Source organism: Copadichromis virginalis, linkage group LG23, assembly GCF_057382275.1.
Source record: "Copadichromis virginalis isolate Kocher_CV1m ecotype Utaka linkage group LG23, C_Virginalis_male_GT1.1, whole genome shotgun sequence".
Classification (NCBI taxonomy): Eukaryota; Metazoa; Chordata; class Actinopteri; order Cichliformes; family Cichlidae; genus Copadichromis; species Copadichromis virginalis.
Window position 1 is genome coordinate 23486001 of NC_140639.1, and position 19634 is coordinate 23505634.

Genomic DNA, 19634 nt, shown 5'->3' on the forward strand with positions numbered 1-19634 from the left:
CTCTTCAGACCCCCCCCCCCCCCCCCCATGTAGCATATTTGCCTCTTCTCCAGGTGGGGAGGGGAGGTCTTGCCGGCTCTCAAAAACAGTGTCCTAATATGAGATGACCATGAATAATGAGGGGCTTAAATATGAGATAGGGCAGCTAGGTGGTATAGCAGATAAAATGCTTCTTGCTATATCTCTCCATAGCCACTGTCAAGCGAGCTGAAGGTAGCCTGTGGCTGACGTGCACTAGCTTTGTCACATAACTGCATTATGTAGGGTCCCCAAAGGCTACAGCATAATGCGATCTGCTGTGCGACTGTTGCTGGGTTTCTACAACAACCTCACCTCATGAGTTATGTATTAGTGTTTTCGCTGCAGCTTAAGGATCAGATACTGTACTGCACTGTCACTGTTTTAGTCTTGCCTGCTAATGTGCCACAAACCTTCCCCTTTGGTAATTTTAATTTCAGAGTCAGGGTCTTTACTGTAAATGCGTCTTGACAACACAGACGCCTCATGGACGCCGCTCATGATGCAGGCCTATATGAGATTGTCGGGCTGTCTGAGACAATAAATATCAGTGCCGAAAGCCAGTAGCACAGCAGCTGCTGGAGGCACACCTCTGGATATCAACACACATAACCCCCAGCCATGCGCACACACACACAAAGCAAAGTGTCGTCACAAAGTCATTTTCAATGTCTGATGTTGAAACTGAAACATGTCCATCTCTGAGCTGCCTGACTTCTCTCGTCTTTCAGTTCTGGTGGTTCTACATGGACAACTGTACAACACATTTACTTAAAGAGTTCATTGCATTTATACGTTGTTGTTTTTTTATTAGGTTCCAGGAAATTGCAGTTACACAGATCCAGCTTCTTAGTCTCTTCTCAAAAAATCTTCTACTTTCTTTCCACATGAAGCAAATCCTGAATAAAACACTGAAAGATGTGTGAACATTTTTTTCATTAACCTTTTTCTGAGTTTAGCTGGGTCCCATCTTAACATAGATTTTTTTTTCCTAGCATTTGATCTTAATTAATATATAACTTGATTCAGGACAGTGCGTGAGAGTAGATACTTTTCCAGCAAAAGCCCTGTCCAATTAAAGTACTTTGATTGAGCCGGGCAAGAAATTGACCTTCCTTTTCCCTAATGTGCTGGCGGAGAAGTTAAAATACCTTTAAGAGGAGTACATTTCAAGCCAGTCTGCATCGTCATGAAAAGTGTTGTGTGGGTGTAAAGCTTTAAGGGACTTAAACATGAAGCTGAGAGGAGTTCTAAGAACTGCCACTCGAGGCTTGCTCCAAAAGGAGGTCGATTCCATTAGACTACCATGTTAAAATGGTCACCTTTGCTTTACACATAAACATGTTTACAGCTAAATACAAAAACTGTTTGGTTCTCTTAGCCCAGTTTGTAATGTTGGTGTTTACTAGAGATGGCACGATACCACTTTTTTATGTCCGATACCGATACCGATATCATAAATTTGGATATTGGCCGATACCGATATAAATCCGATATAGTGTGTTTTTTAATCAATAAAACTGTTTTTTAATATCTTGCTGCATTTTGTATAAGTTCATACTCAAGTTTAAATAAACAACACCACTAAAGCTATTCTGTTATACCTGTATGTAAAAAATACACTGTACCCAAAATATTTCATAGTTCAGCAATACTGATCAATCTAATAAACTTAAACCTACTACATCCTCCCTATTCTGGTATTTTAAAGAGTACTTAGCAGAAATATTAAGCAACCTAACTAATAGGGTTGCAAACTCCCAGCAAAAAGAAGAAAAATAGGGAACCACCCCCCACCCTCCACCTCATGATGCTTAATCGACGTAATCAACTTTAATTTGATGCAGTGTGAAAAAAAATGCACAGAAATCAATTATTTTTCAAGAAATATTAAATAGATTCAACATCTTTCTTCAACAAAATTGCAGACTGCACAGATGGTATCTTCCCAAAGGAAAAAGTACTATAGCTTACTAGGGTATATTAGACTTAACAGTTACTATATACAGTAAGATAAGATAAGATAAGCTAAAACTTTATTAATCCCTCGGGTGGGTTCCTCTGGGAAATTCGGTTTCCAAAAGCACAGCACCGACAGAAGTTACAGTTACAGAATATTATATACACACACACACACACACACACACACACACACACACACACACACACACACACATATAAATACAGAGACAAATATAAATAAAATATACGAAGGGGATAAATAGAATAAATAGGAATAAAAATAAAAATACAAGTGAATTGCACATTTCAAGTATTGAGGTCTATTGCACCATTGACTATTAACAAAAGTATTGCACAAAAGGTATTGCACAGTGAGGTGAAGAGGCACTACAGCTTAGTTGTTCCCCCCTCCTTTGTCCTCCTGTTTCCCCTCCCTCTCCCCTCCAGAGAGGAGTTAAACAGTTTGATGGCGTGTGGGACAAAGGAGTTTTTAAGTCTGTTAGTTCTTGTCTTGGGGAGAAGCAACCTGTCACTGAACAGACTCTTCTGGTTGTTAATGGCCGTGTGCAGAGGATGCCCAGCATTGTTCATAATGTCCAGCAGTTTTTTTAGTGTCCTTTTCTCTGCCAGCTTCATGCCGACCACAGAGCTAGCCTTCCTGATCAGTTTCTCCAGCCTGGATGAGTCCTTCTTTGCTGTGCTGCTCCCCCAGCACACCACAGCATAGAAAAGTACTCCAGCAACCACCGACTGGTAAAACATCCTCAGGAGCTTCCTGCAGATGTTAAAAGACCTCAGCCTCCTGAGGAAGTACAGTCGGCTTTGGGATTTTTTATACAGGTGCTCTGTGTTGCATGACCAGTCCAGTTTATTGTCCACCCACAGCCCGAGGTACTTGTACTTGTTGACCACCTCCACCTCCTCCCCCTCTATCTGAACCAGTGGACCTTCTCTGGACCTCCCGAAGTCCACAACCAGTTCCTTAGTCTTTGAGGTGTTGAGTTGCAGGTGGTTTGTGTGACTCCATGCGACAAAGTTCCTCACCAGACTTCTGTACTCCTCTTCCTGATCATCCCAGATACACCCCATGATGGCCGTGTCATCTGCAAACTTCTGAATATGGCATAATTCAGAGTTGTAGCAGAAGTCAGAGGTGTACAGGGTGAAGAGAAGAGGGGACAGCACAGTTCCCTGTGGTGCTCCTGTGCTGCTGACCACTGTGTCAGACGTGATGTCCTTCAGCCTGACGTACTGTGGTCTGTCGGTGAGGTAGTCGGAGATCCAAGCCACCTCCATCCTGTTCAGTTTCTCCTAGAGCAGACAGGGCCGGGTGGTATTAAAGGCACTGGAAAAGTCAAGAAACAGGATCCTGACCGTGCCTTTTCCCCCATCCAGGTGTGAGTGGGCTCTGTGTAGGAGGTACAGGATGGCATCCTCCACTCCGACATCTGCCTTGTATGCAAACTGTAGTGGGTCCTGGGCATGTTGTACCTGTGGTCGGAGGAGGTTGAGGAAGAGCCGCTCTAGAGTCTTCATAAGATGTGACGTCAGTGCCACCGGTCGGAAGTCATTCAGCTCATTGGGCCGGTTCTTTTTGGGGACCGGGACGATGCAGGATGTCTTCCATAGGGCGGGCACTCTCCCCAGTCGCAGACTGAGATTGAAGACTCGTTGTAGCGGCTCCCCAAGTTCAGCAGCACATGCCTTTAGCATCCTAGGACACACCTTGTCTGGGCCTGCTGCCTTTCTGGGGCGAAGCTTCCTCAGTTGTCTCCTGACCTGATCCACTGTGACACTGGGAGATGTTTGGGAGGAGGGGGGGGGGGGGGGGAGATGTCTTGCTGCTGAGAGAGGGATTGGAGGAGGGGGGTGTCATGGTGTCAGGAAGGGGGGGAAGCGAGGGAGGTAGGAGAGTGGGGAGAGGACTCTGTAGTAAAGGTGAGGGTGAGGGTGGGGGGGTTGTGGGCTGGTCAAACCTGTTGAAGAAGTTGTTGAGTTCGTTTGCCTTCTCCACAGTCCCCACCACTGTGCTTTTCTTGGTGTTGTGGCCTGTGATGGTTTTCACACCATTCCAGACCTCCCTCATATTGTTCCTCTCCAACTTCTGCTCCACCTTCCTCCTGTAGGTGTCCTTTGCTTCCCTCAGGCAGCGTTTGACCTCCTGCTGTGCTGCTTTCATCTCCTCCTTCACTTTGCTCCTGAAAGCCGTCTTCTTCATGTTGAGGACAGTAATGGACTTCTATACATTTTACATCAGATTAAAACTTTGGGTGTAAGATTCAGATAATTATTTATTAAAAGCTAGACATTTTAAATGACAATAAGAATGAAAAGTATGTCTTTGTGCCCCCTTTTCCCTGTTAATGCCCTATCAGCCCCCCTGGCTAAACTTTGCTAGATCTGCCCTGCATAGCCGTCAGCTACGTAGAAAAAGATCCTGGTGTACAAAGTAATATTAAATAAATTCTAACAACATGAAACTTATGAAACTTAAACGTGCTGCTGCTGTTCAGCCGCTGGTTTCCTCTTTCTGGTGCAAAGTGGGCCAAAAACAAACAAGACAGACGGAGTCACGACAGAAAAGCCGATCAGCTGATCATTTAGCAGTTTCATGATTGAAGTAGCAGCAGAAGAGGGAGGGAGAGAGAAGAGGCAGTCGCTTCATTTAAGCTTAACGTGGGAATGCTTTACAAACATTCAGAGATGAACTTACACACTTGCTTTACTTCTCTCTGGGATAACTTCCTCTGAGTTTGGTAGGGAGGCTCCAAATACACGCAGCCGCTCTATCACGTGAGCATACTGCTGCGACGTGCTAAGGTTATGAGCCGAGTTACGCCATGTCGCAAGTTTTGTGAGGTGCTTTTTTGATATTTAATGGATCAGATTACATTTCGTATTTCTCTCCGATATCCGATCCAGTAATTTATGTCAGTATTGGACCGATACCGACATGTAATATCGGATCGGTCCATCTCTAGTGTTTACTGGATACAATACTATTGCTTTATGTGCTGTTTATTGCATTAACAGCCTGCTAAAGGTTCTGCACTCCAGGGTTGGTGAACGAAAAGTCTAGAATCTTATTAGTGCTACACTCACTCTGGGGGAAACAATGGTTGGAGACAAGGTTATTATCGTTAACGAAAACTAACGAAATAACGAAAACTAGAAGTGAAAAAACATTCTCGTTAACGGAAATAAAAATAAAAACAAATAAACTAAAACTGTAATGAGTGTTCACAAAACTAACTAAAATTAACTGAATTTATAGCAAAAATGTGTTTAGTTTTCATTGATGTGTGCGTGTCATACAATAGTCAAGGGTGAAAATGAAGTTTAGTTTCCAGATTTTTTTCTTGCTGTCTCAATATGCCAGCAGGTGGCAGTACGTTAGTCGAGTCGTCTGTGTTGCTGCTCCGTCCACGCGTAATCATGTCAGGAAAAGTCGGGAGAAAGCGCCAGAGTCCAATTTGGGATTACTTTGAATATGACTGTGTTTTGGATAAAGCAAGTGTCTTGTAGTGGAAAGAGACAAATTATGAGGGACATTTCTAAAGGGGAAAAAAATCCCACAAACCTTAAAGTGCACTTGAAAAGTTCACACAAGAAGGCTAACCTAGCTTACCTTGAGAAGGGAGCACACTCAACCCTCATCCCCAGAAAACAGAAGCTAACCCCAGGCAAGGCAGCGTGATGCATCCCGAGACAACAGGACGGGGATATCTACATAACTGTGTGAGTCAATTGCCTTCAAAAGGTTTATCAATTCACTTGAACCAAAATTACGAACACCCGGTGCTGCAAGAGTTAATAGTCTCATTGGGGCCAAGATATACATTTTATAGTTGCCTGGTATCAATGGTTGTTCATCTGCCCTAATTTATTTATTTATTTATTTAAAGAACCCATTGGTGGGAATGTGAGTTATCTGTCTCTGCGTGTTAGCCCTGCGACAGACAGGCGACCTGTCCAGGGTGCAGGGTATGGTAGCTGGAATAGCAACATACCCAAGGATAAGCAGAAGAGCATGACTGATATGATGAAACTGGGATTTTGTTACACTTAATTATTGCAAACACAACTAAAACTATAACTGAAACTAATCAAAACTAAACTGAAACTAAGGATTTTCAAAAAATAAAAACTAAACTAAACTAGCAAACAATTGGTAAAAACTAATTAAAACTGATATAAAATTGAAAATTTGAAGTCAAAACTAAATAAAAATAAAAACTAACGAAAATTGCAAAACTATTAAAACCCTGGTTGGAGACCATGGCAATGACCAAAATTATTAGTGCAATGAACTCGCAAACCTGTGGCCTTTGAAATGATTCCTTTGAAGATTGACCAATCCCAGTCCGTTGCTTCAAAGTTACTTCGGTTATCAAGATGGCAATGAAACATCAAAATGATGAAGTTGGTCTCCTGTCAGTGTACAGTGATGCACTATGTTGGACTGGTGCAGACCAGCTGTGTTCATGGTCACTGTTCAGTTATATTAGGGCTTATATTTAAGATCATAATCATGGTTTACTGAATTTTACCTTGTGTACCTGCATCATATTGTCTAGGGATTGAACCTCAACCAAAAACACTTATTATATGAATTATTTCTAATTCTTTTCCCCCATGATGTACTGCTACACTGAATCTTGCGGTTCCTCCACCTGCCAAATCACACTTTAATCCCTTGTAATGTGATGGTCTCTATCCAGTTTTTGATAGACACTTTTTTGTAACCATGCTAACCAAGCTAGCTAACACTAACTAATAACTCAGCACTCCACTCTCTTGTAACTTCGAAACCAAGAAAAATCATGTTTTTTATTAGGCCGTAGTACCAGGTACCTTTATAGTACCTATTCAGCCAAGTTCCAAGCTAACTGACTCAACCTGAAAATGACTGGCTGCATCCCACTGATTGGCCAGGGAGGTGTAGTATTGCCTTGACGTCCTCCATCGTTGTGTCACATTCAAATGACATCACAGGACCTTTGGGCCGCCTTGCTCTAACAACTCCATTGCAATGGCGAAAGACTGAAATCTGAAGCCGAGTAGGTGCCTGTGGAAAAGAGGCATATGTGTTCACCCTGCCGACCTTAACAAAGTACCTGAGGGTACTATTAGCAAAACTTGAGATCTGTCTTGCAAGTCCTTTTGAAAGCTTTCCCGAACTCTACACAGATACCTGCGCTGAATAACTCATTTTCACAGTGACATTTCATGCAGCTGGATTTTTCATTTATTCCAAAGTCAATGGCTCTCCTCTCAAAGGCCTTGGTTTTTTTTGTTTTTTTTTTCACAGGATTCCTCAAAATCTTGAATGTCACACCCGAGTGCTCTCAGCATACTTAGCAGCCAAACAGTCACATGAGGTGAAGGAGTGCATACTTTTCTTACAGAGCTCATTCAAGCGAATTGGTAAACAGGTCCCTGCCCGCCCATTGACTTTGCCGCCGTGTGGAGGAGTCAGATTGTGGTGGCGCTCCAGTCGGTTCAAACTGTAGAGAGTCGGCAGTCTTGCTGCTGACATGCGCCGCTGCACTCTCCTTGACTCACTGGCAGAGTGCTCTATATGTATGGAAATGAGCCATAATCACCATAATATGTGTCCCATCTCTTGTATTTTATAATGGTGTTATTATACTTTTTCCCTGCATGATGCCTTTTCTCCCCCCAGCGTTCCCCTTCTCCTTCTCCACTTTAGTGTACCTTCCCTTCTAAATCTCCCCCAGTGTCTTCTTCAGCCTTCCTCCTTCCTTCAAAGAGTCCTTCCTTCTTCTATCCCTCCTTATACCTCATTTACACGCTCACTCATCCAGATGACAGGAACAGGTGCACTATTAATTATGCTTTTAAACATGCTCCGCTTCCTTTCCCTTTATCATTACGCGCTTCCAAATGCTTCACCAGTCTGCACCCCCTAGACTAAACTTCTAAACTATTGTTCTTCCTAGGTTGTTGCACGTCTTCATTTTGGCTTCCTATGTCCTCTTCTTCTCTTGGTGCCAACGTTTTCATTACCACTCTCTAATATTTGCATATGTAAGGAGGGTGAGAGCAGCTCGTGCTGCTTTCAGGCCTGTTGGGTGAGGATTGTGACTTAATTGTTTCATTATCTCAAGATATCAGACTGTTTTCACATGATCATGTCTGACTATCTCATTATCTCAACACAGCAAATTGTGATTTTTGCCGTGCTCGTGTTTGTTATCCTGAGATAACAATTGAATTACATTATTATCTCAAGGTATCAGACATTGTTTTCTCATGAGCGTGACAAATATCTCATTATTTTGAGATAACAAATCTGTGGTTTTTCAGAGATCCAACTGCTTCACCCCGCTGATTTTGTCTAAGAGTCTATCCAAATCGGCTTAGCCTGATGAAAGGGACACTGTCAGAAGAAAAGACTGGAGTAGATTACATTAAAAAATAAATAAATAAATAGACCCGCAGTGAGACTAACGCTCCTCAGATAGAACTGTCAGTAACATCTACCAATGGATAAACAGTCTTGGATCAAAGCAAACCTTAACATAATGAGTTATTAAGGCAGGATCAGATGAGATCAATATTAGGTTTAAGGTCCAACGAAACCACATGAATAGCTTCATTGTCTCCTTGCTGTGAATAAATGGAGACAGTTCTTTTAATATTACTTCCTCACTGGGTCCTTTGAAAATGGACTCAAAGCTCTTCCAGAGGTATTCTAGTGGGTTCAAATTATCAACAGAAAGGGGCAGAAATAGCAACACATGTTCTTTTGTCAGGATTAAGAAGCTGTGTGCGCAGTTCTAATTTTCTCAATTTAACCAAGAGGTTTTTGGAGCATTCCCAACCAATTCACCCCGAAGCCAGAGCGTGCACTGTTCAAGGAGACTACTTCTCAGACTCTACAGGCCTCATTTAGCATGTTAAATGTTAAACTTTATTCACAATTAGAAAAAGACTGAATAATAAATATGACTTTTTTTGGAAGGGTTGCCAGGAGAAAGCTTCTTCTCTCTACAAAGAACATGGCAGCACAGCTTAGGTTTGCAAAGTTGGATCTTAACAAACCACAAGACTTCTGGAGCAATGTTCTTTGGACAGATGAGACCAAAGTGGAGATGTTTCATATCAGCACAAACAACTCATATGAACTGCCAGCACAGTTGTGGAGGGGTGGGCCACAAAATGACTGAAAAAGAAAAGAATCAAGGTGTTACAGTGAGCCAGTCAAAGCCCAGACTTCAGCCTGACTAAAATACTGTGTTGGGATCTAGATAAGATAAGATAAGATAACTTTATTAATCCCTCGGGTGGGTTCCTCTGGGAAATTCAGTTTCCAAAAGCACAGCACCGACAGAAGTTACAGAGTTAAGATCTTAAGAGATCTTTGAATAAACAAATGGCTGCAAACTTTATTGAACTAAAGCAACACTGTACAGAAGAGTGGACCAACACTATAAACACCAGTATTAGCTGAAATGCCCATGGTAATACATAGGTGTTTTCTAATCTTTATATAAAAGACTTCCCTGAGTTCAGCTGTCATGACGGGGCTGAAAACATTTTTACTCATGCTGTAAAGTTGGGCTTTCTAACATGGCAGTCTGTGGGGGATTGACTCACTCACTTTTCACGGGCAGCCTCGAGTGGACATTTGATGAACTGCAGTTTCTAGGACTCATTTTTCCACTGTGCCGCTTGGAAATCCGATTTGAAATGCAAAACATCTGTATCACTGCTTTTTCCATTATAATAGCCCACACATCATAATCTTATCCCACATAGAGCATTTGTAACCACTGTCGCCAATTAGTATTAATTAAGGATCATAATAACAATCAATCATGCAGTTTACTGTGGTGCTGTGGTATGATAAGCTTTATAACATGCTTCATAATTAATGAAAATGAAATGAATAAAAAGAGTACATAAAAGTAATGACTCATAATCACATTTATAAAAACACATTAGGTTCATATGTGAACCTTTTCAAAATCACCCTAAACAAACATAGTTTTATTATTCTAGTCCATTTCTCACTTTATTTTTGCATCTGCATTGTACTATATTATTCCTGAATACCGCTTAATGCCTGTGCGCATAAATGTATAGCCCCTGGTGTCTGTGAAGGCCACACCAGACTGTAGGATTTACATTATTTTTGTCATATGCAGCTATTCGTTGAACCCTTTATGAAGGCATCTGCAGTTCTGTTTTTACTCATTTACTCAGGCTTTTATCTCTAATGTCTCTTTATGCCCCATAACTGAAAGTTAAGAAACATGAAAATATAATATGGTATAAAGAAATATGAGATGGTTAATAAATAATAAATGATTAGCTTTCATATATTTGCTCAATATTGATCTTTTATCGAGGCACTTTTAATGGTCAGTGAGTGAGGCTTCTTACTCGACTTTGAGCCTTTTGATGGAGCACAGGGGAAGAGGAGATTAAGTTTTCCTTCTTCAACTATAATTCTAGATACATGCAATATGCTATGCAGTTGAAAAGTCCTGAACAACCCCTCATTTGATACTATTTTGCTTTGAGGGAGTCAGGCTTTCTTGATGTTTTTTAAAGTGCTCTTGAACAACAGTTCTCTGTGCTATCAATGGTTTCCTCTGGGCATGAGTCTGGTTCAAAAACACATGATTTGCTTACATTTCTTTAGTCATATCTATGAAAATGGCAAGCTAGATCAATAACACAGTTTGACTGACATGAAATAGTATTTTGCACAAGCAAGGTGACTCCCAAAGAGCTCTTTGCCTAAAGCCTTCCATATGTCAGTATTGTATTTTGCAGCGTGTCCTTAAAAGAAAAACAGAGTAAACTAGAGAGTGGAGAACAAAAGAAGCATCAGGCCTAAAAAACTATCTACAGCAGATGAACAGTATCTGAAAGTCATGTCCTTAAGAAAAGGGGGGAACAATCCAGCAAAGACCTGAAAAAGGAAATTTTCACTTGCTACACACGGGACAGACATGACTGGGGGAAAGAAAAGGGAGAAAGAAAGAGGGAAAGAAAAACAGCGGGGAAGAGGGACGGTGATAAGGGCAAAAAACAAACACCAACAAAACAAAAAGACAAAAAATACATATATCAATCACCTGGATCACCTGTTGAGAAAGAAAAAAGAGAAAACAAGCAAAAAAAGAGAGCAATATAATAAACAACATCATCGCGATGATCTATGTGAATATGACATCCATCCATCCGTCCATTCGCTTCCGCTTATCCTTTTCAGGGTCCCGGGGGGCGCTGGAGCCTATCCCAGCTGTCATAGGGCGAGAGGCAGGGTACACCCTGGACAGGTCATATTCACACCCTGTGAATATGACAGTAAATACTAAATATTAAACATTATTGTGCAGCACGTAAGATCGACAGCACACAGTGTGCTTTGAGGTAGGAGCCAAAAAGGGTGTAGTTTGTGTCTGTGAGCACCCGTGTGTACACCTGTGAGCATGAGCGCACTTGTATTTAAAAGGTTCCTTCATGTAATGATCTGCTAGAGGGTGTGGGGGGGCCACAGCCCCGTCCTCCAGGGCATGAAGCAGGTATGGAGGAGATCCAGGCTCCAGACATCCAGAGGCCCTCAGAACACAAGAGACCAAGGAAGACCAACAGAGGGGCAGCCGCGCCACTGTCCCAGAAAGAGCTGAGGAGAGTCCCAGATGAGGGCTCACTCAGCAGCCGCGGAGCAGAAGCCGGGGGGAGTTGCAGTGACGCGCCCGTGAGCTCCGCCGGCAGCCAGCTGTGCCTGAGTGACCGAGCCCCAGGCCAAGAGGCCGGGGGCACCCCACCTCCGAAGGGGCCCGAGCGAGCCCCAGGCTCCAGGCCCCGACAAGCAGCCACCAGGAGTGAGCCGGTGCGTACCTGGACGCCCATCCCCAGACACAAAGAACCACCAATGCACCGATGTCTGAGGGCGTCTGCCACAGGCAGGGGGAGTGGTCGGGGAGATAGGCCTCCAAACCTTGGAGGGCCTGAGATGTCCCCAGAGAGGTGGCGTCTGATACCCGACCTGACATATAGACTCAAACAAACAGGCACACACAGATACAAACATCAATTCCCACCCTCATGCTCTCATATGCAATTACTCAGCACTCACCCAACGTGGAGACAGACATAAATAGACACTATGCACACAATCAAACCCCCCAAGCGTACTCTATACCCCAGGTCTAGGTACCCTTGCCTCTAGAGGGGGAAACTGCACCCAGACCCAGGTAGTGTTACCGTCTTCTCTGGGGTGGAGAAAAGCAGACTGCCCCGACTGATGCTGTACTTTTGAGAACTGCAGGGAAGATGGTACACGGAGAGAAGGTCAGGAAGGAAAACAGAGTGTTCCATAAAAAGAAAGGCGATGGCCAAGATTGGATAAGATGGTGTCATATTTCAGGAAATCTTAAATAGGCATTCAGCCAGTTTTTATTTTAACATATCAACATATCAAATAAGTGTTATTTCACAATATAGTCGCTATTATCATTATTTTTCCTTTATATGAAGTGGGGAAAAGGCAACTCAACTGGTGCCCTGCAACCAATCAAAACAGGCAACATGTTGACATTATGTCAGAAATTGCAATAAATCTGGGTGCAGAACAGAGCAGTGTGGGATCATGTTGACAGAGAACAGAACAAAAGGCAGAAACATCCAAAGAAGAGCTTTGAATGTCCTTCAAGAAGCCTGGAGAACTATTCCTGGAGACAACTTAAAGAAAGCTGCCTAAGAGAGTTCAGACTGTGCTGATTAATAAAGGTGGTCACACCAGAATATGTTAGAATTGTACAAACCTTAGTGTAGTTCCATGGATGTTTGCACATTTCAATAAATCATTGCTTCTCGTTCACATTTTCCTTGCAAAATAAAAAGAAACTATGGTGGCCCAAAAGTTTTGCCCATCACTGTTCAAAAAAAGTGTGTGTAGCTATTATTTTTTAAATTACCATGTCTTAAATTCTTTTTCCTGTAAAATAAAAGTTGTGTAAAGTCTTGGGTTTAGCCCAAAGGCACATCATGGGAGGACTTGCACTGGAGAAATCTGTATGCATATCTATCAGCTGTGTTTGCAGCGTTTCTCGAGTAACTGCAAAGTAAGTTAGATGAATCCATTACTGAAGGCGCACAGGCTATTACCGTAAAAACGTCATGCATTTTTGTTCAAATGGGCGAGCTCTGAATGCCATGTAGCTCATAGCCGCTTGATGGCATTCACCTTCTTACTAACTGTTGCTAAAATGTAAAATGATACAGTTGAGCGTGCGCGCCAGCCTGGAAGGTCTCGATTTCTCAAATGACAAAACTGTTTACTCATTTCCTACAAATACTCCTCCTTCCAAATCAGAGTTACTCTATTTCACCATCCGAACTGAATATCTGCATGTCTGTGCCTTACAAAAACATTCCCACATATCTGGAGGGCTTGCAGGTGCCTGAGCTCAGCAACTCCACCACACAGCCTCGGTTTCCAAGACAGCACGGGCACCTTCTATCATGATTATGTTGTGGGAAGTAAATAAAGCACTTTTTTGGCTTGTCTGCTTTGGACTGGGTGCCGTGTATCCTGAAGCTACAAAGTGCAATTTAGCAACATGTGAAATTCACATTTTACCCAGAGGTAGAGCAAAAGAAGAGAAGAAACAAGCCTGTCGGGAGCGCATGAGATTCTGTTTGACTGAGCGCTCCACACTAGGCCGCTAATTGCCTGCGATTGATGGCAGAAAGCGCTAGAGGAAACGTTAAACTTGCAATGCATCATGGGTAGTTGACCCGTGTCGACTCGGTCTTGTCTGTGCCTCTCGGCGATGTTTCTTTTTCACGCGTAGGCGGGGGTTATTGGCATACGCGAGGCCCGTGCGTGCATTCAGAGTTGTGTGTTTGCGTGCGGGGCAGAGAGGACGTTTTGCACAAAGCCTTTGTGGCGCTTAGAACTGGAAAAACACTCTGATCCATCAGACTTCAGGCACGAATCAAAAGATACCATCTAAAATAATGACCCGCGCTGTGCAAAGATTTTAGAGCCCTTCTTCTTTCCCCTTTTTTGACCTGCTTCAATGGCTCTTTCAGTGGCCGGCTCAAGTCATTGTAGGGGAGAATTAAGGTGTGTGTGTGTGTCAACGAGGGTTCATGCACCTTGCTGGTACAAATTAGCCCTCCCACTCACCTTGTTAAGTGTATTTTTTTTTATTTTTTTTTCAAGAAAATACAAGGAAGGGGGAAAAAAGGCATCAGTTTTGGTGCCCACTGTCCACCTTGTTAAATCGGAGCACACAACGCCTACAAGGCAGCGGTGGGCAGCTACTCCGAGTAGCATCCTCCAGCTTCTGTGTTTGCGTTTCTGAGACAGAGCACGGTTGATGCGGCAGGAGGGGAAATGCAGGTGCTTGCGTTTACTTCCCCCCGGACCTCCCTCCTTCCCTCCCTTCCTCCTCCTCCTCCTTCAGCACTGAGGAATGCAGATACATATTGATCGAGAAAGCGTTCAGGAAAAACAAAACCCCAAAAAAACTATTTATGGCAACAGAAGGAAATTAAATAGTGTCAAACAAAATTACAGAGAAAGAGCAAAGTAATCCTTTCATTTAATTGGGTACATTACAACAAAAAAAATCCTTTCTAAGTCTTGTTTTTTTTTTCCCTTTTCTTCCGCTCCTCTCTCCCTCTTCGTTTCCTTTGCTCCTGCTGGAAGGCTTTCCCTCGGTTGCCAAGCAACAGGGAAACAGTTTTTCTTTGGTTTTGCCAGTGGCTCCCGGAGGCTGGCAGGGAGAAGGGGGCACAGTGGAGGCACTGTGGAGTCTGCCAGCAGCCGAGTGCATGCCTACAGCTGGGTCGGGGTTGCGGAGCAGCCCGCGATGCCCCTGGCAGGCACCTGGAGGGTTACGGCGGAGTTGACGGTAGAAGGGGCGAGCTCGCGTAGCACTCCGGCCCTCAGGCTGTAAACATGAGGTCACGGAGGGGTCAAAGTGATGAAACGGCGTGGCTTCCAGCCGAGCGGGGCCACGTCAACCAAAGGCACTCAGAGAAGAAAGCCTTTCCTGAGCTCTTTGTCTTTAAAGGCTGAGTCACAAGTGGCACAGAGTTGCATAAAGTTGCACAACTTTCTAACAAACAGTTTGCAAAAAATATAGCAACACATATTTGAGAGAAAATGATTTCACTGAGGGGTTTTTGACAGGCAGTGGAGTAACTCACAATAGAAACTCTTTCTTCTAATAAGTATGCTAATCAAAGCCTACACTGAAATGGATTCTACTGCTCTTTTATTATGTTGTTCTGTCTCTTTTCAGGTGATTGACACATTGTAATCTTGCTAATAAGCACCTCCAGTGTCTGTTTCCTTCCTATTGTGTTAGTGTTATAATAGGCCAACCTGGCAGGTGCATAACGTTTGCTTAGCACTCAATATAAAAAGAAGCTAATCTCAGTTACCTGCTATTATCGTGAAACGCAGCCACCCAGTGCGCTGCGTCCTAGCTGTCACTCTCTGCTAATGTCCCCCGGGGGTCAGCAGCCAATCAAACCTCACATTACTCATTTCCTCCCTCCCCTCCCAACCAATCATCCACATCATTATTGGCCTGTCTCTGGTCATTAGGATGTCTCAGTAGCTGCCCTGTCGCTGGATATTTCAAATGCCTTTAAATGAGAGTTTACTATTTAATGAAGATTTCTGCAGGACATGAAGGCAAACGAATGCCATGAATTCATTTCCAGGGCTGAACACAGAGGCTTTTCTGGTGAATTAAAATAAAGACAGTCAAAAATTCAAAGGGCTCACCTCGGCTACAAGTTGAAATAATTGCTGCTTTCAGTTCAAATGCAAGACTCAAATATAAACCAAATCAGAGAACGTGAAAGGCCTGTGCCTGTATTAAATCCTTAACTTATCTTAATCGAGGAGGTGCACAGCAACTCTCTCCAGAAGGCACATTTGTGTAGCGACATTGATGCCCCGTACACTAAAGAAACACATGTTGACATAACCAATTTCTATCATCTAATGCTCTTATTGGTATTCAGACATTTGGTGACTGCAGTCAGCAACCTAGGCAGTTTGTAAGATAGCTTTGGGCAAAACACAGCAAGCTAGCTGTCGTTAACACGACAGTCGCACTAGAGAGAACTTGGAGACCATGACGCAACCAAAATTATTGTAACCGTGCACAATTAACCTTTCATCTTGTTGCTTTTTAAATGGTTACTTTGAGGATGGGGATAAGAACTGCAGCCACTCGCTGTCAACTGCCGTCTTCAAAGAAACTTTTATGTGCAAAGTAGACGGTGATAGTCAGTCTGCTGTCAGTTCATAGTTGATTGGGGTCAAGCTGGCGATTACATGCGGCCTGTCTTTGATAATTGAGAAACGAATTGTGATAAACTGCAAATTTGTTACTGTCAGTTGGAAATCTCCTGTCATCTACATAAACAGAAACTCCTGCAAGAGACTGCTGCCTTTTGCCTTATGAAAGCTAAGATCAGTTCTAGCTCCACTATCACCCTGAACTAGATAAGCAGGAGAAGGTGAAGTAATGGATGAAAATTCAGAAATTCTTTTATAAATGGTGAAGTAGTTGTTGCATAACAGCAATTTAACAGCAAAGCTTGAAACCTTATTTTTAAACTGGCATGTAACCAGGGTTGAATTGTATTCTCTGTTCAGTACAGACTGTCTGACTGTGATTGGAAGCAGGTTTCTCCTATCCAGGTGAACTGTGCAATCCTGCTGCAAGTGTAGTCTGTCCTACCGCCCATCAGTCCGGGGTCTTTCTGTGTGGAGTTTGCATGTTCTCGCCGTGTTTGCGTGGGTTCTCTCAGGGTACTCCGGCTTCCTCCCACAGTTCAGAGACATGCAGTTAGTGGGGCTAGGTTAATTGGTAACTCTAAATTGCCCATAGGTGTGAATGGGAGTGCAAATGGTTGTCTGTGTCTTTGTGTTAGCCCAGACTGGTGACCTGTCCAGGGTGTACCCTGCCTCTTGCCCTAAGACAGCTGAGATAGGCTCCAGCCTCCTTCCCACCCTGAAAAAGGATAAGCGAAAGAGAATGGATGGGTGGATGTTTTTTGCAATTCTACTTTATACTTTACTCTAATTTCACTGTTCCATTACTGAAATCTGGCAGTTATTAGTTAAATATAGCTGACAAAGTAGAGACAGAATTGTTTGAAAGTAGATTAACACTGTTGCCTCAAAGCAAGATCTTGAGTTCAAAGGTCAGGGCCTTTTTGCGTGGAGTTTGAATGTTCTCTCTGGCTGCTGTGGCTTCCTTTCACAGCCCAAAGACATGCAATTAGTGTGTGTTAGGTTAATTAGTGATTCTAATTTGCCCATAGGTGTCAATGTGAGTGCAAATGGTTATCTGTCTCTCTGTGTTAGCTGTGCGACCCTACACCTCGCCCTATCACACCTGGGATAGCCCCCCCCCCCCATGACCCAGAATTAAATAAATGGAAGAAGATGGATGGATAATGGATAATAAAGTATTGCAGTGAGGTTGCAGGTCTAAGGCACTTCAGTGTTTGGTTCAGTTTTCATGCCTGGAAGCTGTGTCCAGACACAGTAAGGACGCCGAAGGGCATTCTCGCTTTGATTTCTATGCCATTATAAGTCATTGTGCAGCCACAGGCTTTTAATACCCAAAAGCTACACCCATCTGTTTTAATCCTTACATGGACTTGTTTATAAGCTAACTTTAGCAAGTGCTGTTGACCAATGGTATTGAGGCAAGGGGCATCGGTACAAGTAAACTGGAATCTGTGGAAAATTGATCCCGTTTTTTAACTAAGGAGAACAAGAGGATAATACTCACAAAAAGACGTGCACACTCGCACTTTTAAGAAGTAGTGGGTTCCAATTAGCTTGTCAGTGGTGGTTGGTAAAATGTGTTAGTGCACCATTTAGCAGCTGTTGTGTCTACATTATGTTTGTGATTATCTTTCTTTCTCTCTGTCTGTGAGTATAAGGAAGCCTGCACTGCTGTTTGAGTCACTCACATAACTGATGCACTGCCACAGCGATGGATTTTTAGCATCAAGGGAATAAGCTGTCTCGTAGATACACACACACATGCGCATACACAGATAAAGCTGCATATCTGGTAATAATACTTGATATGAAGTGGCAATTTGGTGTCTGTCTGATTGATGTGGCTGCCAGTTTTCTCAGTTTTCTTCTTATGAGGACTTTTTCTGTTGATGTGTCAATAAAGTGCTAGTCTACTGTTGACATTTAACCCCAAGTTTTCAGTTATTTTTCTTAATTTGTTTAGTGATGACCCAGGGTTGAGGACAAACGCTTTTGTGGAGAATTCATAAAAAAGAAAAATACTCCAAAATTCAAAGAGCCTGCCTTGGCCCCATCCTTATGCCTAACTTGGCAGATGAATAAATTTCCCCCGACAAGTGAATAACGCAGTGGTAATCAGTGTGATTTTTTGTGACTTTTGAGAAGGTCAATTGATGCACAATGAGGCAGATGGTTGAGGTCTTCCATGCTCTTCAGCAAGGCACTCAGCATGCTGAAGCTCTCTATTTTCACATTTTATGAGTCCCTCTCGGGCAGATTATTTTTCTTTTTTTTGTAGTTTCTTCAACAGCATATACTGCTGAAGCCTGTGAAAATAAATCAAACCGATACCATTTATATTTGAATAAGAAGAATATAAAGAATATAAAGAATATAAAGATATGATTGCTTATTGGGTCTATGAATGCGATGTGCGACTGCAGATTCCCAACCCTAAAAGAACAGTTGAGGAAATATAATCAGAGAAGTGCAATCAGTCTGCAACTAAGCTGACATTTTAATCATTGTGGTCTGTACATCAAAATTTTTTATGTGGTTGACATTTCAAAATGCAAATAACATGCTCTCTGCACAGAAAATGAGAGGAATGCAATACAGCTTTGACTATAGTCGACAGAGCTAGCAGGCGTTGGAAGAGAGGAATTGGAGGTAAAAATGTAAGTTTCCATTCACTTACAGAGGGCCAGAGGGCCCAGTGGCGCCAGTGTCCGGCAGCCGCGCCTCTGTCAGTGCGCCCCAGGGCAGCTGTGGCTACAATGTAGCTTGCCACCACCTTGGCCACCACCAGTGTGTGAATGTGTGTGTGAATGGGTGAATGACTGAATGTAGTGTAAAGCACTTTGGGGTCCTTAGGGACTAAGTAAAGCGCTATACAAATGCAGGCCATTTACATTTTAACAACCAGTCGTACAACAGTGGGGGTTTAAATCTGAAGTTATGGACTTGGGCGTCATTTATTTATTGGTATCCAATCAATTGTCACATTGGATGATTCTTCAAAACCAGTTGGATTACTCCCTAATTTGGTCTTGGCAACTATGCTCACTGGCTACTGTGTTAAGCTAAAGCAAACATCTAATCGGCCGATCACATAAAAGCAACTCAGTATGTTAAGGCATGTAGACGTGATCAAGATGACCTGTTGAAGGCCAAACTGACCATAACACTGAGGAAGAAATCTGATTAAGGTGTTTTCAACATGACATAGTTGTTGTTGTTGGTCTGAGTATTTCAGAAATACAAAAAAATAACTTGAATAAAAGAGACAAACTGTTTCTCTGTATCTACTGCCGATTCATTTTCTTCGTGGTAGTTTCCATAACATTCAACAAAATAT

The 19634-nt window shown here is 42.8% G+C and overlaps 1 protein-coding gene across 4 annotated transcripts in view; it reads left to right on the top strand.

Annotated features, from left to right (window-relative positions):
* The window catches only part of LOC146680923 (receptor tyrosine-protein kinase erbB-4-like), a 376413-nt gene that overhangs the window by 203869 nt on the left and 152910 nt on the right, over window positions 1-19634 (top strand). The window lies entirely within an intron of this gene.